Below are 20,440 nucleotides of genomic sequence, written 5' to 3' on the forward strand. Positions count from 1 at the left end.
TCCGACATGCGGAGATTATAGATTCATAAAAGCTTAAAAAAATCTAAACATTTGTGCAATAACTCTGTGTCAGTACACATCTATGTGGCTCAAACGCATGTTAAAACAAATAATAAAGTAATTAAGCACTTGCTTTCACCTTGGACATTTAAAAATCTCATCCCCAAACACACAGTTGAATCTGGATTAAATCTGGTTTCTAGATTCAAACTAAATCTGGTTTAGATCTACTCCACACTCGACACCCATCTAGGCCCTCTCCCTGTTTTCAGTAACATTACGGCCTTGCAAGCTGATCTGCTGAACACCACGCTCGCTCTCACGCCTACCTACATGTACGAACACAGCCACACACACACACACACACACACACACATGGGTATTCATACAAATATCGGGCTGAGAGTAATGCACTTGGCGGTAATGACTTTGTAAACGTACGTCACTCAACTTATGTCTTGTCATCAGGTTATATTTGTGTTCTTATCTGCTCCCTGACTCCAGCCACAGCTGGGAACCATAGCAACCAGAGGTGTGGGTGTTCCGCTTGTTATCAGTCGGGGCAACACCGATGGCGTGAGCGAGATGAAGTCTGTTTTCATCTCGATGTAGTCTGTCAAGACTTTTACAAAAACGACCGACTTTTTGCCACACCCTCCACACATCTCCTCTCCTCTCCTCTCCTGTCCTCTTCTCTTCCCAGCATGCTGTTGTCAGAAAGGTGAAAGGTCAAGTCCTTTGCTTCAGATGAGTTTAGCAGAGAGTTAAGGTGATGGTAATGGCAGTAGTGCAGCCCACACACACACACATACGTGTGTGTGTGTGTGTGTGTTCTCAGTAGGTAGCGTCCACTGCGTTAATGTTGCTGTCCATCTGGTGTCGGAAGGAGAGGCGGGCCTTGTGGGAGAAGTAGACCTGGGAGCCTCCAGGGCTGTAGCTCTCGCTCTCACTGCCCCACGAGGCCGTGGAGGACAGACGCGGCTTCAGCTCGGACTCACTGGACACTACGGGGAGACAGGACAGGAAAGACGGGTTGATTAATCTGACATGATTGGTCATTGATATTTTATTTGTAATGAATGATTGATTGGCACATGGGAATGGAAAATAAAGTAGCTAAACTGAAAAGACTGCATTAGGCTACATTAGTTCCTCTTGGAAAACTACAGACACACAGGAGAAGGGATTGGGTTGGACGTTATTTACAAAGGAAATTTGATCTGTTGGTAATGTAGCTCAGATGGCACAAAGTGATTCAGTGGAGATTTAAAATTATTCAGATATACTGTGTACATTAGGCAATATGAAGTGGGTATGATCTTTAAAAGATTTCAATCATAATTTTCAGCCTGTTCATCCTAAGAGTTCAAAACAACTTCTCCAAGTTGGCCCGCTGAAGATCAAAAGCAATCTGCCAACCAAAGAATGAGCTCAAAGCTGTGAGCGTAAGCGCTTGACAGTTTGACCTTCTTGTAGAAACTAACTGTTGTCAAGATGAATCCGCGGGTGACGGGCATTTACAATAACATTGTAATGTAATGACAAGTTATGACAAGCTATCTTCAAGATCATTGTAGTTGGGTGTGGTGAGGCACCGTCACCGAGCTGAGAATCGCTGCGCGAGCTTTAAATAACACCTTCTGCCAAGTTGGCCTGTTAGTTACTTTACTTTACAGGTTTTGACATTTTCTCATGCCAGAGAGATTACTTTAATTCGAGATGATTTTCTTGCTCTATTACCATGGGTTATTGAACTGACCATATACTTAATTGTTTAATATATAATAATTTGTATTACGGAAAGCATGTGAAGTTTAGGCTACCAGACTTGTCTTGAACTTCACATTAAGAATAAAATGCAGTGCTCCTACCTGACTCTGGGGGGCACTGTCGTCCCTTGCATCGCTCCTTGCAGCGTCTGTAAAACGGGAAACACTGGAGCACTTTCACACCCATGACTTTTGGAGAACACTGGAGGGAGAGACAGATGCAGGTTAGTAAGAAATGCTCTGTACAAGTTCGCAACACAAGAAGTGTGCTGATTATTGTTTAATCGTCTCATTTCATAGTAAACACTGAAATAGCACTTTGTATATTGAACAGACTTCATTGGTCCGTTGGGCAGACGCGCCAGGCGTCTCGGCCAATCTCGGCCACCACAAATTGGCAGACAGAAAAGCTCTGTATAGACAGTAGGCTACAGCCTAATCCCATAAGTGCACGTCAATGGCGAACAGCGGCTAGCGATCTGATAAATCCTTCAATGGAATTAAACCTCTAAGGTCGTGAAAAAGACACAGACAGGGTCATTTAGCCAGCTCCGAGCCCGGATATATACTCTAGGCCTACGAGTCATAGCCAGATGGCATGATGTGAGGCCCATGGTGTTGAAATCTAGGCCTGATGTGCTGACAAATTTAAGACCAATTGACAGCTCTATAGTGTGAATTGACGTCAGTATGGGGCTGTTCCACCATGAGTTGAGAATCTAAAAAAGCAAGTTTGGACAAGGCGCTACCAGTCTCTCCTTGGTCTGTCTGTGGTGAGTGTTCACTGACAGTGATATCTGCACATCTTTTTCTTACAGAATTAAACAGTGATTAGACAGTTTAACTTAAATTGTACATGCCCTCAACCCCCATCTATATTTTGCTATCTCCCTAACTCTCTCTCTCTCTCTCTCTCTCTCTCTCTCTACACACACACTCACACATTTGCTCAGACACACTGGAGGTGTTGACAAGTCCTGTTGTCACAGAACCCATGACCGCATACTGTTGTCCCAGGCAACAGAGACGTGCAGGCCGAAACGTTCCAAAGAGGCTGACCTCCCCAGCAATCACCAGTACTCTGTCTCTCTCTCTCTCTCTCTCTCTCTGTTCACATCTATGAAGTCATCTCACACTCTCTGCACAAATGTCTCACACATCTTAACACATTTATCTCACAAACCACTGAGTGTGTGTGTGTGTGTGTGTGTGTGTGTGTGTGTGTGTGTGAGAGAGAGAGAGAGAGAGAGAGAGATCTCATAGCATTCTTTTCTTGCTAGAAATAAGCACAAGCACATGTACACACACGTGCGCACACACACACACACACACAGACACACTCTCACTCTCTCTCTCATATGCACACACACACACACACACAACTCAGAAGTTTCTTTTTTGCCCCCAGTCTCCCACTAAGGCTACTTTCAGTGCAACGAGCCAAGCTCTGGCCCATGAGAAAACAGGGGCCAAGAAAGAGAGAGAGAGAGAGAGGGAGAGAGAGAGAGAGAGAGAGAGGAGGAGGAACGTGTAGAGCGTGAGAGATCCTGAGAGCGTGGTGCAGAAAAAGCAAAAGAAAGAGTGAAAGAAAGAAAGAAAAAGAGCAGAGCATTGTAAGAGTAATAGAGAGTGTAGGGGAGAGAGAGCGGTAGAGAGAGTGATAGAGAAAGAGAGAGAAAAAGGGAGAGTGCAAAAAAGTGAGTAGGTGCAGAGAAGGGGAGGACAGAGAAAGCAAGAAAGAGGGGGATAGAGAGCATGAGTGGAGAAAAGATGGACAGAGAGAGAGAGAGGGAAGTATGGAGTGCAGATAACTGGTGAAAGAGAGTTTGCAGCTCTTAATTCAGCCCAAAAGTTTTATGTTCACCTCATACGACTCGTCTAGAGCCCTCTATTTCAGCTCTTCGGTTCTAATGCACTACAGAACATAGCCAGGTATACACAAACCCAAAGCTTTGATCAACAAGTGTGCAGAACTAGGCAAAAGGAACCCTGAACATGCGTGCAGAACTAGGCGAAGGGAACCCTGGACAGGCGTGCAGAACTAGGCAAAGGGAAGAGAACCCTCGTAGTAAGTGCTCCAATCATACCCAGCCCCCTGACCACTCTGGCTGTCCATGCATGAACGCCCCTTGAATTGTCATCATTCGTTCTCCACATGCCCAGCTCTTGCTGTTCCAAGTTCTTACCGTTCCAAACTGTTGTGTGAACTCTTAAAGTTCATTACTTGGAGGTGAGAGGACGTGGAGTGTGTGTGTGTGTGTGTGTGTGTGTGTGTGTGTGTGTGTGAGAGAGAGAGAGAGAGAGAGAGAGAGAGGGAGGGTGTGTGTGTGAGGGAGTGCAGTTGTGTTTCTTTGGTGAGTGATGGGGGAATGGGGGGTGGGGGTATATCTAATTCACTATTAAGCATAGCCATGGTTTCAGTGCAGATCAGATCAGGAATGATGAGGACATGTGGCAAGACGCCTAATAAAACACACAAACACACTCACACACACACACACACACACACACACACATTCATACGTTACTGACACACAGGTTTCTCTTGTTCCTTTCTCTTTTTTCTCCCACTCATCTTTCTTTCTCTTTCATTCTTTCAGACTCTTTCTCTCTCACTCACACACACACACACACACACAGTCTTAAACGCCTCCAAACCCTGCAGCAACTAGGTGCTGAGCCAAGCCAAACAGGCCATGATGCTGCCACTCTGCTGGCATAAACCTGCCAGTTTCAATTCTGGGTGGAGCAGGCTCTGGGGTTTGTGTAAGGGAGATGTGTCCTTTCATTCTCCAAACGTGTGTGTTCATGGTACCCTATTGCCTCTGGCTTAAGGCTTCTGTAACCTCAAGTGATTCAATCAATCTCTAACTATGCTTGAACGTTATCTCAGCAGTTCCTTTAAAGTAATCATTCCTTTTTGTTTAAGTGAAAAGAAAAAAAAAACACTTTTTGGCAGTAGTTAACGTGTCATTGTCTGCGAATAATCACAAATGAGTAATCACCAGTTTGACTGCAGGGTTTCGGATGCACAGAAATTAATGGCGAGATTATAGCATGCTAAATCGCCCTACCAGACAGCTGTCTAGCGACTGTATATGGGAAACTGTGTGCTTCTGCTAACTATTCACAAATATGCAGCTTTGGAGAAAATTAAGAGACTTTTTGTTATTAAAAAAAATCTCTGAAAAGTTGCCCACAAAGCATTGTGTTAGATCCAATGAATTATATTTTTTCTAGGCTGTTCAACATTCTCTGAAAAGTGCGTTGGCTACTGTAAACATGTGTCAATAAATGTCAGCGGAACACAGATGACACAGAAGGATTTGCGACGAAGGGGGTGTGACATGAACCACCTGCATAACTAACAGCGGAGGCGGTGTGCACATTTAATACTTGTGTTGGACCTTTGTAGCCACTTCTAAATCTAAATGTTAAACTTTCACGTTATTTAGTTGCCAGCAGGCTAATGACAATCGGAAGTGGCCTCATTCGCCCTAAAAAAGCAGTTCTGTGTTGCGCAAAACAGCTCCTAAGGGTTCCGCCCACCCGACACACCCCCGCAGCAATGTTGCATTTTTAAAAAATAGGCAACTATTGTCATGCCAGATATGTATTTAAAATGCATGATAAATAATATCGTTAAACTTTAGGCCTACTAAGTAGACAATAAAGTTAGATTGAACTCACCAAAAGCGGTATAGTCAATTCAAGTTGTTCAATTTTTCGAAAGTTGCCTTGACTACTCAAATCCTCTTCTGTGTCTTTCTCGTGATTGAGGATCTATCGGGTCATCAGTGGAAATGGCCAGTGTAATGGAGGACAGCCGAGCCGTAGCCTAGGTCCTTCACCCAAATGACAGCATGGAAAGGTTCCTTGAACGCACAGGGCGCTTTACTTTAAATAGCTTATCTGTGGATCCGAGCCAGGAGACCCGCCCCCTGGCCCCCTCCCGCCGCTTCTCTCAATGGACTAGCGTAGTTTCTGGCAGATGGAGACTGCGCCCCCATCGGACTTTAATTCAGTTGCAGTCTTTATGGAATTTGATGAGAGAGATTGCGCTTAACCGGCGTCATAAACTTATAGCATAATTATCTAAAGCCTGCGCCAGTTACAGTTGATTGACTGTTATTAACTAAATAAAAAAAAATATCACAACCTCTGCACGAATCAGTTCATGTGTTGGCAAGTGAATCTGCAACTTTCAAAGATGTTTGCGGAAGGGCTTATAGTGCCCGGGAAATCCTTTGTGTCGCCCCGAGTTAGTTGTGCTGTAGAAAGCCAAGCGTAGGCTTTAGACGGTCTAATGTCTCTGCTCTATCATCAAACCATAACATTTAATGAGCGGCCACTGCCCCTATGTGAACCCACCACCCCCTGCCCATTCTGAGCGGGCGGATGGCTCTTCCGCTGCGGATCCCCCTAACCCTCCTCTACCTTCCGTACGTCCTGTACGTGCTGAACGTGCGTTCCCACCCCTTTCAGTGGTTGCGCTTCTGATTGACCCCGTTTAGGTGGTTTACGAAACATGCATGGGTGTGTGGTTCTCTTCTTACAGAATAATTAAACCCGGATTTAATTTACCTTTGTTTCACTCTACAGGTAGAAGTGGTCTCTACAGAGTTTATCCTACTCCAAACTAATAAAGCCCCCCCCCCACACACACACACACATTAAAAAAAAGGAAGTGATTTGGAAGTTATTCAACCTTGCTCATAATTAGCCAATACCAAATCCGTCAGGTACTAAGAAATGAAGTTTCATCTGAAGTGTTCTCCCAGGTGGGTTATTATTACCTTATACAGTGAACCAGGCAGCGGCCGCCTGTAGCCTGCATATCATGTTGTGTTTGACTCATCATAATCATAAACAGTGTTTGTATGCTGGTTTCCACAGACCTAGGCTATATTTAGCTTTTCTTAGAATGATGGTCTCCCAGCATCTTCCAAGTGCTGTGCTGTGCTGTGCTATACTGTGCTGTAGTGCTGTGTTGTGCTGTGCTGTGCTGCGTTGTGTAGTGTTGTGTTGTGCTGCGTTGTGTAGTGTTGTGTTGTGTAGTGCTGTGTTGTGTTGTGCTGTGTAGTGCTGTGCTGTGCTGTGTTGTGCTATGCTGTGCTGCGTTGTGTAGTGTTGTGTAGTGCTGTGCTGTGTTGTGTAGTGTAGTGTTGTGTTGTGTTGTGTAGTGCTGTGCTGTGCTGTGCTGTGCTGTGTTGTGCTGTGCTGTGCTGTGCTGTGTTGTGCTGTGCTGTGTTGTGTTGTGCTATGCTGCGCTGCATTGTGTAGTGTTGTGTTGTGTTGTGTTGTGTTGCATTGCGTTGTGTGGGTCTAAAGGCTGTACAGAATACAGAGGCTTTTTGTCCTGTGGGGCAGCTGTGGTTAGCGCTTCGGACTTTTAACCGGAGGGTTGCCGGTTCGAACCGCGACCAGTAAGAACGGCTGAAGTGGCCTTGAGCAAGGCACCTAACCCCTCACTGCTCCCCGAGCGCCGCTGTAGAAGGCAGCTCACTGCGTCGGGATTAGTGTGTGCTTCACCTCACTGTGTGTTCACTGTGTGAGTGTGTTTCACTAAATCACAGATTGGGATAAATGCAGAGACCAAATTTCCCTCACGGGATCAAAAGAGTATATACTGTTGTGAGAGGTAGCCTATACTCAACCCTACATGACATGAAGACTTAGAATAATGAAACGCTCATCACATTGGGCCAGCTCCGGTTCTGATAGACTCGGATGCCTGCCAGCTGAAACTAAAGTAATACTTTAAGATTTATATAGTAGTGTCCTCTGTACATTCTTATAGTACTTCTATAATATGCCCCAAACACTATAAGATTCCTTTACTATCTACGTATAGTATTCCTATAAGATTACTCAATAGCCTATAATATAATATATTCTATGGCAGTGTTTCTTAACTGGTGGGTCGGGACCCAATAGTGGTTCGTGGAACCACTCTGGGTGGGTCGCGGTAGCCTCGTGAGACCATCCTGATCTCGCGAGCTTCAGGGTTTCACTCGCAGATCAGTCTGGATACTTTCCGTTAAAGAAAATTTGGAGCAGTTCACCAAACGAACGTCCAATCAGCGTTGGCTTTGAGGCGGGTTGAGGTGTGACGCAACGAACAACATGACGGCATCCACAGAGATGAGCATAGCTATCGCGCAAGTTTTATTCAAATTAGAAAGTATTCCTGGGTAAACTGTGAAGCTATGAGTCTCAGCCATGCAGCTGGGAGGAATGAACGACACAGACATCCTCCACGGCTGATTACAGTTCATAATGGAGGAATATACTATCTTCAGAAGTGTAGGGCCTACCGTGAAAACTTCATGGGAATTGTCGTTGATTAGGTTCATAAATGGTAAGTTAAAACATCTTAACGTTTGTCACGTTACCTAACTTAATTGTATGTTAAACGGCATTAGAAGAATACTTTGTTCATCTAATTGGTTGATTTGGCCCGTCGATAACCAACAAAGGTGGTGATAGACAGATGGTTTATCCAATCAGCTAACCAGTATGTCCGCCCCTTCCCAAAAGTTCTTCAATGAAAAGTTCCCAGATGGATATGCGGAGCAAATCCATCTGGCGGAGTCAGGTTAGGGTCGCGGGGCTTGGGGTAAAAAAATTCAGATGCTACTGTATCAGATCTAATATTGGACCTTTATTTTGATATACTTTATTATATCACTCATTGCCATGGACATAGACAATGTTTAAGTGACAGGTCATGTTAGACATCATTTTAGTGGTAAACACAAATAGGCTACGACCCTGAATATTTGAAGTAGGATATGGATTCACTTAAATTGTGGAAAAATTGGGACAGAAACCCCAGTGTGTGGTGTGCAGTGAATGAGAGCATTAAACCATCAAAACTAGATTGCTACATGGAAACAAGGCACCTCTGTCAAAGACAAACTTGTCGAGTACTTTGAAAGGAGTTAAAGACTTCACAAATGTAATGCCAAACATCAGCATGTTCCAAACAAGTAGCCTAAGCCTATAGGCACTTTGCATGTCTTAGCATGTAGCTCATTATATCCATTGGCTTGAACGCTAAAAACATATATAGGTCACGACTTAATGAACATGGTAAATTGTGGGTCCCAAAGCCAGACCAGTTAAGAACCACTGTTCAATGGGAATATAATACAGTATTTTTTTTTTATCCCAAAATGCTATAAGATTTATATAGTTCTTTTTCATTAGGGAGAATCGAAGTCAGTGTAGTAGTCAATCTGCTGCCACCAAGGTAGCCTTTTTAATCATCCTCCGGGCCAGGAGACAGACACCGGGGAGCCGATTACAGAATGTGAAAAATGTTTTGTGTATCAACCTTTTGCTCCTAATCTGCCGCGTGAGAGGAAGTGACAAAAGAGAGCCCAGCAGGGTGTTCTGCCGCACGACTTCCTAGAAACAGTAACTCCTACATTCAGAGAAAGAAAAAAAGTCACTGAAATTCCTCACAGACTACATCAACTCAATTTAATCTTCATTTGAAACCATGCAGCACAGGGGTATTAAGAAAGGGACCTTAAATTTAGAAACACACTTTCCTTGTTCTCCCAGCTTCTGCTTAACCAGCTGATATGCGGTTGGCGTCCTCTTGAAGACCTAATGGACCCATGCAGAGACATACTTGAGTCTTTGAGAGCTTGTGGCTTTGTGTGTTTGTGTGTGTGTGTATTACACATGTACTGCATGTTATTACTTTAAGTATAAGTATAAGTATATATACTCTTTTGATCCCGTGAGGGAAATTTGGTCTCTGCAATTATCCCAATCCGTGAATTATTGAAGCACACACTGTACAAAGTGTACACACAGTGAGGTGAAGCACACACTAATCCCGGCGCAGTGAGCTGCCTGTAACAACAGCGGCACTCGGGGAGCAGTGAGGGGTTAGGTGCCTTGCTCAAGGGGCACTTCAGCCGTGCCCTACTGGTCGGGGTTCGAACCGGCAAACCTCCGGTTACAAGTCCGAAGCGCTAACCAGTGGCTGCCCACTTTAAATGAAGCCTTTTGGTTTCGTAGTTCGCTCACACATACAGTAAGTAGCGAAGAAAGCTTGACCCAGACCTGAAATCTTACATTCATTACATTCCTTTATTTAGCAGACACTGTTATTCAAAGCGACTTGTCGTTTACATTACAAGGGCCATTCTCCACAGAGCAACTCAGGGTTAAGTAAAGGGCACAGCAGTGGAAGCCTAGCCTGGCTAGCGCCACCACTTCTCAATGAGACGTGGTCTGGGAACCAAACGTTAATTTTCTCGTATTTGAAAAAAATACCTAGATCCGTTTATTGGGTGCCACGGATGTCTATCAAATGCGTCTGTGCATAGCTCATCATCGTCTTGCTTCCCCCCTTGTTCTGTGATTGGTTCCCTATCTGAGGCAAAAATTAGGGCGGTAGTTTCCAGGCTGCCTTAGCAGCGTGAATCAAATCGCGTGCAAGGCAGCATGGAAACACCCAGGCTATAGTGGAAGCCTGGAATTGAGTCCACAACTTTTCACGCTACTGCATGCTAGCCCAGCTCCCTAATAGCCAACACTCTCCCTTTACCCGAAAACCACTGCACCAAAATCTTATTTTGTTACATATGTCAGCTATATTACAAGGGATCACATTGTCCCTGGAGCAACTTGGGTTAAGCTCCTTAACCACTACACTACCACCGCTCAATTAAAGGAGAATTCTGGTGTGATATTGACCTAAAGTGTGTTGAACCCCTCTATTGTCTATACTACTGGAAGCAACTGAATCCATGCATTTCCACGGAATTAGTTTTGGAATCTGACCCCTTATCATACCTGTTTGTTCGTACTCGTCACTCTACTTATCGTGGCTAAATTCAAGATGGCGTCGAACGGTAAAATTCCTTAAGGTACTGTCTGTATAAATCGTCTTGTAAATAATCTACCAGTGCTTTTTCAAAGTTCTCCATGTCTCGTTTTAAATGTCAAGGCCCTCGGAAGTCTACCAATGAAGTATGGAGCTACTTTGAGCCTCGTAAATGGTGTAAAACAGTGATTTATTTGCATGGCTAGGCCGATGCCCGAGGCACCACAACGAAACCCTGTTGGTAGCATTGGCTAACTAGCGGCAGATTTCTGAGTGCAGGCAGTGTTGTATAAAGTACTAGAAAGCAATACTTGAGTAAAAGTACAAGTATCGCACTAGAAAAAGACTTTGGTAGAAGTGAAAGTTACCTTTTAGAATATTACTTAAGTAAAAATCTTAAAGTATTTGATATATACTGTACTTAAGTATCAAAAGTAATTTTCTGATATTTAATGTACTTAAGTATTTGAAGTAAAAGTAAAAAGTTAAAAGCATGCGGTTTTATTTTGAACTTTTATTGTGAACTTGATTTTGGCTTTCTTATAGTAAAGCATAAGGCATATTCAGGGTTCCCATATCTTCTTAATCTCACTCATCAAATCAAAATCACATTCTTTTCTAGGACTTTTCAGGCACAATTCTCTTATAAGTTCAAAGAACAAACAGCATATTTTTAGAGCTGACATCAAAGAAAAAAACAGAAACAGAAATGTCACTTTTGTCAACTTCAGGTAAAAATGAAAAATAAATAACTTAATGACCTGCTTGTACACACACACACACACAGGCCACCTATGTCCAACTACTAATATGCCAGTCATTAGTTGAAACTGAAAAGGTGTCTGTTCATCTTCAAAAGAAGCTGGTTTTCAAAGTTGCCAGAATTCAGGGCCTTGAACTGAGAAGTTAACAAAAAATATTCCACTATTCCACAAGTTAACAAAAACAGAAAGAAAGAAAGAAAGAAAGAAAGCCTTTGAAATGTGCATATCCCACGCTTCCACAAAGAGGCATATTGAACTAATGTTTAGGCTACATGTTTTTTGCATGGGTAGGCTATATTGTTGTTTGGTGATTTAGCCTACTCCTTTACTACACCGTCTTCTGAGCAAACAAGGCATATAGGTTTATCATGTAGGGTAATTGCTCTTTCTTACATTAAATAACTTTATCCTCTCTACTTGTCCCTGTAGTCATGGCCTCCTCATCACTAATTTCGGGCTCATCATTTTCAGTGGTCGACTGGTTGATCTGCTGCTCAGTCTCTCCTGGCCTCTTTCTACCATCCATCCTTCCTGGTGCTTGTGTCTACTGTAGGGCCGGCTCGGCTATCCGTATCTGAGAAAACTTTTTGGAAAAGACGGGCTATATGGGACCCAACCAACTCTTTTTGGGAGGGGAGAACTCCCTCACGTACAGTAGGCTACAACCCATGAAGAGGCATTGCATTGGTGTCATGCACAGAATGCGGAACGTGTCCTACTTTAAGAAAAGATAGACTAACGTGACAAATGTCAATATTTTTTTCCCTCGACCGGCCCAAAAGTGAAGCGGCCCACCGGGAATTCTCCCGATTCCCCACCCCGGGCCTGATTCAGTCTTACTCTTCTTGGACTGAAGACAAGTCCTGCGATGCTAAATAGCCTTTCACAGGCCGCTGAGGCAGGTAGCAGAGTGTTCAGCTTCACAGAAAGCTGCCAATGTACAGAAACATTCCTTGCAAATAAGGCCACGGGTGTATGACGTTATCTTCAGCACTACCCTGTTCACCGAGTTCACCACTATCGTCGGGGTGGTCGTCTGATAACGGGAGGTCCTCCAGTGTGCTCGTTCTTCCATGGCGGTTTCAGTTGTGCGTCCTCCTCCTTTAGCAACAAACAAGGGCTGAAATAGAGCGCGCAGCGTGCGTAATGCAATCTAGGAGCAGTGATTCGCCAAACCTCCCTTATTGCAGTCGCACACATTTCTTCTAATTTTATGTTTTAGTAACGAGTAACGAAGATGCTTAGTGGAAATATAACGGAGTAAAAGTATACATTTTATCTAGGAAATGTAGTGGAGTAAAAGTGAAAGTTGACATAAATTTAAATAGCGAAGTAAAGTACAGATACGTGAAATTTCTACTTAAGTACAGTAACTAAGTATTTGTACTCCGTTACATTACAACACTGAGTGCAGGGGACAAGCTGAGGTGAGCTATGAGACATACGTTCACACTCGGTATCATGTTTCAACACACTTTAGGTCAAAATCACTACGGAATTATCCTTTAAGCTTGTGCTTGGCAGTGCAAAGGCTTCTCCATTGTGCTACACATTCGATTCCCAGTGGAGTTGGCTGTGTGATATAGGCTGGGTAAACCCCGCCTGTTCTGCTGGCAATTTTGATTTTGCCCTGCAGCTCAGGCTGGAAACCTCCAAGTTTTTCTCTCCTACTTCCGTTACAAATCTGTGGGGACCAATCACAAACTGGCTTGTCCACCTGGCGCACCCAGATCATTGGTCTGACTGGTTGAAGGATTATCCAGTTGCGTACAGAGTCATTTGAACTATGCCCGTTGATCACGCCTCTTGTGCAGTAGAAAATACAGAGCAAACTCCCCAGACTAATGTTCAATCTTAAAAGATTAAGCTTGGTCTGGAGATAGCCAGGCTATGTGTGATATTGAGTGGAGCTCGTCCATTCCCAGTGGAGCTGGCTGTGTGATGTTGACATGTTGATGGTGGGCTGACCTCATTATTATCTCACTGTGAAACCTGATACAGCTGATATGCCAGGACGTGGGGGTTAACTACATTATGGGGCATCTAGTCATTGACTTTTCCTCGAAATTGATGTAGGAGATGCAGGAGATACACAAGAATAGTCTTACTTGCACCTTTCTGGGAACCACCTTTCTGGGAACCACTTAATCCAATAGGTTATGTCAGAATTTCTTTTGAAATTACTGACAACAGGAAGAGTGTTTTTTTAAGTTTTCTAACATGATCAGTAACACTCTGCTAAAGGCATTTCATTCGTTGTCAACTAAAATATGTATTGCATTTATTTATTAACTCCTCTAATTCAATCTTTCTCTTTCTTTCTCTCTCTCTCTCTCTCCCATGTGTGGGGGCGGGTGAAGGACGTCTTTGCAGGTCTGCAGTGGAGTGCGGTCTCCTGATAATCCCATAGGCCTACTACTCTGGTCAAACATTAACTCCTTCTTAAAGGACTTTGTTGTGCCCTGTTTGCAGTGCAGTCCTGATTCTCAGAATGGGCAGAGTGTAAGAGAACTCAGCCTCACTGTGTCTAAACCAATAACTGTATATATATATATATATACCAGAGAGAGAGAGAGAGAGAGAGAGAGAGAGAGAGAGAGAGAGAGAGAGATCTGGAGTGTAAACTCCAGTGTTGCAATAAAGAATATAGTAAGTCCTTCTTGCATTGAAAAGATCACAAAAGAAAACTGCAGGCTCTGAATGAAATGGGGGAAGTAGAAAATAGCTTATGTTACTAATCATCCTATTCATTACAACTCAAAACTATGTGTAACTTCAGCCATGGGAGAGACAATGCCCTGCCACTGTGCCAGCTGGTGCTTCTATCCCGCGGCCATTTAGTCTGAATATACCCTTTTGCTGGAGCTGGTAATGTAATATTTTAAAGGGCGCAAAGGGACGCCATTTGCACATCTACCACAACCTACTGTTTATTATTCAGCTATTCAACCTACCCCAAAAAGTTGTACAGAGGTGCCTCTTGGGTACGTTTTTGTTTTTTTTGTATAGAGGGGGCTATGCGGAACTAATACTAGTGGATATACAGCAGAAGGCCAACCCTTAGGCTAGTGCTGTCCTTAGTTATTGATTGTGGAATCGAATTTACGTAACTGCTTCCCACAACCCACAACTTTTGTGGCTTCTACATGCTAGCCAAGTTCTTTAGCCACTAGACTACCGCGTATTACTTCAAGTACACTCATAGTTCTTTAGCCACTAGACTACCACAGTATTAAGGTACTTAAAGTATACTGATAGTTCTTTAGCCACTAGACTACCACAGTATTACTTAAAGTATACTCATAGTTCTTTAGCCACTAGACTACCACAGTATTACGGTACTTAAAGTATACTTATAGTTCTTTAGCCACTAGACTACCACAGTATTACGGTACTTAAAGTATACTCATAGTTCTTTAGCCACTAGACTACCACAGTATTAAGGTACTTAAAGTATACTGATAGTTCTTTAGCCACTAGACTACCACAGTATTACTTAAAGTATACTCATAGTTCTTTAGCCACTAGACTACCACAGTATTACGGTACTTAAAGTATACTTATAGTTCTTTAGCCACTAGACTACCACAGTATTACGGTACTTAAAGTATACTTATAGTTCTTTAGCCACTAGACTACCACAGTATTACTTAAAGTATACTTATAGGTCTTTAGCAACTAGACTACCACAGTATTACTTAAAGTATACTCATAGTTCTTTAGCCACTAGACTACCACAGTATTACTTAAAGTATACTTATAGTTCTATAGCCACTAGACTACCACAGTATTACGGTACTTAAAGTATACTCATAGTTCTTTAGCCACTAGACTACCACAGTATTACGGTACTTAAAGTATACTTATAGTTCTTTAGCCACTAGACTACCACAGTATTACGGTACTTAAAGTATACTCATAGTTCTTTAGCCACTAGACTACCACAGTATTAAGGTACTTAAAGTATACTGATAGTTCTTTAGCCACTAGACTACCACAGTATTACTTAAAGTATACTCATAGTTCTTTAGCCACTAGACTACCACAGTATTACGGTACTTAAAGTATACTTATAGTTCTTTAGCCACTAGACTACCACAGTATTACGGTACTTAAAGTATACTCATAGTTCTTTAGCCACTAGACTACCACAGTATTACTTAAAGTATACTTATAGGTCTTTAGCAACTAGACTACCACAGTATTACTTAAAGTATACTCATAGTTCTTTAGCCACTAGACTACCACAGTATTACTTAAAGTATACTTATAGTTCTATAGCCACTAGACTACCACAGTATTACGGTACTTAAAGTATACTCATAGTTCTTTAGCCACTAGACTACCACAGTATTACTTAAAGTATACTTATACTGTAGTTCTTTAGCCACTAGACTACCACAGTATTACTTAAAGTATACTGTTACGAAAATACATAAGCTACACCCAGGTACACACTGATACTGATTGTTTTGTTGATTTTTAATGGCACCTGCTACACAACAACTACGTGTGGCTGACGGTCCCTCAGGGGGTGGGGCTACACCCTTAATTGACTGCGACGAGGGCACCTGTGCTGGTTGGGGTTTGGGAACATGGCGTTTCGCAATGGAGAGTTGTGTTGACTCTGAAGACGGCGGTGGATGTTGGTTCTTTCGTATTTTTGGCCTGGTGTGATCAGCCGGAGGCCTACCAAGTTTCTCCAGGATTGGAGGGTGTCCCTTTGAATGAGCGACGGGTTTTGCGTTGTTTTTGGCTAGCTATATAGTTTTGTTTTCAGTACGTCGCCGAGTTGCCTATTATCAACGCCGGGTTACGTCAACGCCAGCACACACTTGTACACGGGAAATACCTGGGAATACACCAAAGTTTTTAAACAAACTAAAAACTGCACATCCTCGGAAGGAGGACAAAGAACCGCGCGGGCTCTTTCGCGAGAAGGCAGCGGCCCTGAGGACAGTCCCCGTGAGACGAGGTAAGCTCCATCTACCTGGGGAATCTGTCTGGTGCCGTTTCTTTTGGTTTTGGCTTGTGTACATACACTCAAGCACACAACATACACACACACAAACACTTAGTGTTGCTCCCGTTCCCGTTCCCGTTTGACGAGCCAGGAGGGTTAACTGGGACGTAACAAATGGGTGCTCAGGTCCGGGATAGAAACTGTGGGTTAGCTGATTAGTTTGGATAGCTCGTTAGCAAACATTGGAGTTAGCTATTAGCATTGGCTGGACATAGACTGGCAATCAGTTGTAGCTAATAGTTTTCAGTATTTTATTGGTTTCTTTTGGTAGTTTTGTAAATATTATTTGTTTAGCCTGTGTTTGCTCACTGTGTATTGGCCATTTTAATTCAGTAACGTCAGTAAAGCGAAGCCATAGTTGGACACTTGTTTACGCGTTGACACTGAAAATGAGTGAAGCATTTGACGTACAAACTTTTCTAGGCGAAGGCCAGAAAGAGCTTTTGATTTGAGTAGAAGCATTTGTTCCCTCACTTTAGTGAAAAAGAGGTTGACGTTTTCTTTTTGTCTTTTGAAAAATTGGCAAATAGTTTGAAGTGGCCGAGAGACAAATGGCCTCTCCTTGTTCAAGGTGTGTTTACAGGGAGGGCTCTGGAGGTTTATGCTGCGCTGGATGCCTCACAGTCAGCGTCCTATGATTCTGTTAAGGCTGCTGTTCTATCGGCATATGAGTTGTCACCAGAGGTTTACAGGCAACGTTTTCGTAACCTTAATAGAGGTTCTAAGAACATTGGACAGGATTATGAGCGCCTAAAACAGCTCATTCTCCTAGAGGATTTCAAAAACAGTGTGTCCTTTGAAGTGAAAAATTATCTTGAAGATCAAAAGGCTGATGATATTAAGAAAGCAGCGGTTTTGGCAGATGACTTCGAACTTACCCATCAGCACACTTCAAGGGGTACATATAGGCCCAATGTTTTCAAGTCCCAGTTGGGTAGGGGGCCAGAGAATGGCTCCCAGAAGCCCTCATTGGTGGCTAAAGTATCTAGGATTGATTCACAGCAAGTGGCTGTGCGTACAGACGACCTTGTTTGTTTTTATTGTGGCAAAAAGGGTCACAAAAAGGCAGTATGTAAAGTCTTTCTGAACAAGCGCATTGGAAAAGATACTGGTAAGAAAAATCTACTTGTGTCAGGAAGGTGTAATGAGAGTTCTTTGGGTGAGAATGACGTTTTGGGGATGTATAAGGGTTTTCTTTCAGACGGCATTGTCACCGTAGATGGCCAAGAATACTCTGTGGTTGTCCTGCGAGACACAGGTGCGGCCCAGTCCTTGTGGGTGGCAGATAATGGTGCCCTTCCTCCATCTAGTTCTTTGACAATGTGTGCCCTCATCCAAGGTGTGAACAGTGATGTAGGAGAGTTTAAAGCAGTCCCTCTCCACCAGGTTCACTTACAGTCGTCTTTAGTGACTGGGGTGGTTGAGGTTGGAGTGCTAGCTAGTTTACCGATTCCTGGAGTTACGTTCGTGTTAGGAAATGATCTGGCGGGTGAACGAGTATCTGTAACTCCATTGGTTGCTGAGGTTCCTATGGAGTCCCCAGAGACTGAAGCATCACAGGAAGAGTTTCCTGCAGTTTTCCCCACTGGGGTAGTAACTCCCTCGCAATCTCGTGGCACCCATGGCGGAGACTTTCTTTGCAGAGAACTCCCAGTGTGACCAGAAGTTTAGTCGTGGTGATCTGATAAGAGAACAGAGAGGTGATCCTGTCATTAGTGACATTTTGAGCCAGGCAGGGACCCTTGAGGACCTGTCGGGTGAAGCAGTGGGTTTTTATATACTGCATGATGTCCTAATGAGGAGTGGAGAGTTTACCATCAGATTGTTCTTCCTCCCTGTTATAGAGAAGAGATTGTGAGATTAGCCCATGAAATTCCAACTTCAGGGCACCTAGGTATAAATAAGACCAAAGCAAGAGTAATGAGACATTTTTATTGGCCAAATCTACGTAAACATGTGGTGGAATTTTGTAAGACCTGCCATGAATGTCAGGTGGGAGGAAAGCCCAATCAAGCTTTTCCTCCAGCCCCGCTAGTTCCAATTCCAGCTTTTGGAGAGCCAGTCGTGTTTTGACAGACTGTGTTGGCCCGTTACCAAAAACAAAGCGTGGGTATCAGTATTTGCTGACCGTGATGGATGTTTCCACACGTTTTCTTGAGGCTTTTCCCCTCCGTAATATCAGTGCCAAGTCAGTCTTAGATTGTCTTTTGAAGTTCTTTACACAGTTTGGACTACCTAGAGTCAACCTAGTTTGGACTACCTACAGTCAGATCAGGGCTCAAATTTTATGTCTGCCGTTTTTCAGGCTGTGATGCGAGAATTAGGAGTGGATCATTTTAAGTCTTCCACTTATCACCCGCAGTCACAGGGAGCCTTGGAAAGGCACCACCAGACTCTAAAGACCATGATTAGAGCCTACTGTATTGGTCAAGCAGAGGAGTGGGATAAGAGTATTCCTTTTCTGTTGTTTGCCATAAGGGATTCAGTGTGTGAGTCGACAGGATTCAGTCCATTTGAATTAGTGTATGGTCATGAGGTGCGAGGTCCATTGAAGCTCGTTAAAGAGAAGTTTGTAGCTGAAGCTTCTGATGGAAATGTGCTTGACTATGTGTCTGAAAGCGTCTTAGATCGGTGTGCACCGTGGCCAAGAGTCACCTGCAGTCCTCTCAGAGGAAAATGAAGGATCGCTTTGATCGTAAGGCTGTTGCTAGGAGGTTTGAGGTTGGCGATAAGGTGTTGCTCCTTTTGCCTGTGAGGGGTGATCCCCTCTAAGCTCACTTCCGCGGGCCTTATACGATCAAAGAAAAGTTGAGTGATGTTAATTATGTTGTGCATACTCCAGACAGGAGAAAGTCTACCCGTTTGTGCTATGTTAACATGCTCAAGAGATACTATGAACGTGGGTCAGTTCCAGTCGCCCCAGTGTGTGTTGTTCATGTGGATGAGCCTGAGGAAGCTGATCTGTGTGACATGGCTCCCCTCGAAGCCAGGCTGTCCAATGGTGTTGTGTTGTCTGACTTAAAAGGGTTTTTGGGTCACTTAACGAAACAACAAGTTGGTGACATTGTGAAGCTTTTTGAGAAGTTTCCCCAACTGTTCTCAGATGCACCGGGTGTGACTCACATGTTGGTGCATGACATAGACGTAGGTGGTGCACTGCCAGTAAAACAGCACCCCTACAGAGTAAACCCACATAGACTGTCCATGTTACGGCAGGAGATAGAGTACATGTTGAAGCATGACATCATCAAACCTAGTATGAGTGAATGGAGTTCACCTATAGTTCCTGTTCCAAAACCAGATGGTTCGCTCAGACTATGTGTAGATTACCGTAAAGTAAACGCTCTGACGAAAGCTGATTCTTTTCCCATCCCAAGGATAGAGGATTGCATTGATAGGATTGGTACAGCCAAGTTTGTGACAAAATTTGATCTTTTAAAAAGGGTACTGGCAGGTTCCTTTGTCAGAACGTGCACAAGAGGTCTCTGCATTTTGTACACCTGATGGCTTGTACCAGTTCAAAGTTCTCCCTTTTGGGGTTAAGAACGCTCCCGCTTCTTTTAGGAGGCTTATGAATCAGATTACAGAAGGTTTATGAAACTGTACAGTTTATATAGATGATGTGGTACTCTATGCTGATACATGGGAACAGCATGTGGAGGACTTGGAACAGTTTTTCATGAGACTAGAGAATGAATTTCAATGAGGGGCCAGTGGCCCTCAAGGGAGAGAAGTACATGTTTGTTTCACCCCATCATGGATTTCACCAGATTCTCAGTATTCTCTGACTTCTCTGACTATACAGAAACAGTCTACCATATTTAAAGTTACACACAAAAGAAGGAGTGACCTACTAGTATGAATATGCAAGGTAAAGGTGTGGTGTGTGGGGGGTGTGGCCTTTTGGCCAGCTTCTATTGTCTTTTAATTAAAACTACCCCCTTTCCTGGGAAGTTCCTCAGAGGCCTGGACACATGCTGTTCTACAAACATTAACATTTCACACCTGGTGATAGGCAAAAGGCCTCTAGACAAGC

Source organism: Alosa pseudoharengus, unplaced genomic scaffold (genome assembly GCF_046254945.1).
Source record: "Alosa pseudoharengus isolate Yale_2024_CS ecotype anadromous, Long Island Sound unplaced genomic scaffold, YU_APseudo_1.1 YU_APseudo_1.1_scf_17, whole genome shotgun sequence".
Lineage (NCBI taxonomy): Eukaryota > Metazoa > Chordata > Actinopteri > Clupeiformes > Clupeidae > Alosa > Alosa pseudoharengus.